The sequence below is a fragment of the Frankliniella occidentalis genome, unplaced genomic scaffold (genome assembly GCF_000697945.3).
Source record: "Frankliniella occidentalis isolate FOCC.00 unplaced genomic scaffold, Focc_3.1 Scaffold30, whole genome shotgun sequence".
Classification (NCBI taxonomy): Eukaryota; Metazoa; Arthropoda; class Insecta; order Thysanoptera; family Thripidae; genus Frankliniella; species Frankliniella occidentalis.
In genome coordinates, this window is record NW_026267160.1 from 1,281,787 (window position 1) to 1,284,657 (window position 2,871).

Below are 2,871 nucleotides of genomic sequence, written 5' to 3' on the forward strand. Positions count from 1 at the left end.
ATTATTTCAATTTTTATTTCAAGGCTGTGATTTTACTCATCTTAGTTTGTGAAGCTTTTTACAGATGGCATTATGTTTAAAAGTTAATTTAAACACTGTGCATACTATGTTTGCGTTTTTGCGAGTTGATGATACTTGAGGCATTCACAACACTTACGGTCCCAATTCCAAAGTTACTGTGATATTTGCAAATGTAAACGTGCGATGAGGAGACTGTTGCTGTCGTTGCAAACAAAATAACGCATAGTTCCAAAACTAATGTAGCTTGGACTAAAGTGCTTATTTCACACTTAACTAATTGGCAGCTTGGTACTTCCCTGTTGGGAGTATAGGGACGTTTAGTCTAAGAAAATCTAGTCATGAATTGCTAAGAATGTGCAGGAGGTAGTTAGGGTAACCATGCATCAGCCATCTCCATCTCTTTTTCAATGCATGTGTTACTACTGTTCATCTAGTCAGAAATTTGTGTTGTGACGTGCCGAGATTGTGTCAGGGTTAGGGCTGTCCCACTGCCTCTTTTTTCTTACTTGTAAGGCGATTGGTGATTGACTTCGTACAAGAGGTTACCACCTATGGTTTCCTTCTATGCGTTTTACTCAAATTTTTAGAAATCAGAAACCTAAGGCGGCTATGGCAAAGAATGGATAAAGTAATGCAGTCGGTCAGAAACCCAGTGAGAAATTTTTCCGACGATATCGTTTCGACATCGGTTTTCACGTCGTAAGCGACAGTAAAGTGGGCCTAAAATCGACGGCTTTTCGACAGTCGACATCGAAACGACATCAAAACGACATCGTCTGTCGAAAAGCCGCCGATTTCAGGCCCACTTTACTGTCGCTTACGACGTGAAAACCGATGTCGAAACGATATCGTCGGAAAAATTTCTCACTGGGAAATCAGTAAGAATCAGTTGAAACACTAGAGTTGGGAAAACGCGTCACAGCCGTTGGTTTTCGTGATGAAGAAAACATTTATGTATGATCTAAATTCCCTCTAGTCTCTAATACATTTCCAGATTTATTTCTGTTTGATTCGGTCCTTTCGTTGATCTTACGGAGATCCAACGGAGGACACAGAAGAATTGACTCCTTCGGATGACTGATAACTCTGTTGAATGTTTCGCGTTTTCCACGATTTTTGCTGCTTGATTGTGTGTTTTAAACTTGTCAAGAATGGTGTGATCTGTAGGCATGTCGTCGTTTATCTTTAATGGAGTATGACTCTTCTGGTACCGAATCACAAAAGTGTGTGCTCATTATATTTAGTTATGAAACACCAATATGAATGGAAACTTTCCATTGGAGGAAATATGACCGAATACCGTGTACTGTCGAAGTCACTCTTGCGATGAGGAGCTCAATTCTGACTAGCTGGCGGCCGAGAAAACCAACTGTTTCAGAGAGCTATGTAATGCTGTGCCACAGGCATGAAGTCAGGCGGGATTGCCTACCTGCGCGGCGATACGACGTGTTCTGAAGGATTAGCAAGCCTGCAGGCGTGCTCACTTGCATATGTGGCAAGTTTTCAGAAGTGATCGGTTCTCTCCTTGCCAGTCGGCATTTCTTCCAAATTGGGCACTCGTGAGAGTTGTCATAGGTAAATTGTAGAACTTTTAACTGAAGTTTAGTAATTAATGTGAAATTTGTGTCCAATTGGACTTAACATAATCGTTGTCATCACTACCGTCTGGGCGGGATATAAACGTCAATGTGTTTTGTTTCGTTTTTGTACATAGTTCTTTCTTAGTTTTGAACTGTAATTTCATTGAACTATAACTGATCTCTTTAGTTCAAAAAACTTTTTCGGAATGTAGACCATACACATAGATTATAATTTTTAATTGAACATTTTGGACCCTAATGATGTTTTTAATAGATGGTTCTGTTTTCTGCTATTCACATGTCCACCACAAGATGGCCAGTTTCAGAGAAAATCATCGAACTATCGACCTTTCCAGGTATATCAAACGGTAGCAGAACAGCGAAGAGAATGTGCAGTCGGGCGTATTTTTAACGTAAAAACTGTGCCACGCACTCTGAAAATTCAAAATATAGGACAGTCTCACTGGTACAACAGTAGGGCCCAATGCCCCACTGTATACGCATATTCTACCTTGAGTAATATTAGTTATAACATTGGGGCAACGCCAACGCCTGTAAACCATTTTCTCTTATAGTTGCAGCAGTGGGTTGATGCTAATGTTGGATTTTCAGAAACAGTGCATCCTTCTCTGGTCTACTACACTGTGCATCATGAAAATGACGTTTACACGGAATAGTTTATCTATTGGTGTTATGGAACGCACTTTTCAAGAAATTGTGGGTCTTCTACTTTGTGAAACAAGTCGTGTATGGTATGCGGTCCTTAACTTGTGTCTGGATCACAAAGAACGGGCAACTTCTCCCCCTTATTTCCGTGACTTCCTTGAGAAGTACTAGAACTTAAAAATGTTGAAGGCGCAGGTTATATAAATGTTTGATGTAGTTTCTAAGCAAAATATACATAGATATATGGCTCCTGGAAGGGCCGAGAAAGATTCTGAATTTAAGCAGTTCGGCGAAATAGTCAGATTACTTTCAAAGACCTTCCCGCCGCCTTATAAAATGTACGTTATTTATAGCTTGTAAGATCGGTTATCCCTATGGGATACAGCTGTATTTAGTTAGGAGAGCTAAAGCCGAGAGCTAAACGCGAGAGCTAAAGCGAGAGCCGAGAGCTAAAAATCGGTCCGGTGGTGGAGGGTTCGGGAGCGCGCAACACGACCCGAGCGAGGCCCGAGGTCCCGAGAACGGACCGATTTTTAGCTCTCGGACTTTCGCTTTAGCTCTCGCGTTTAGCTCTCGGCTTTAGCTCTCCTAACTAAATACAGCT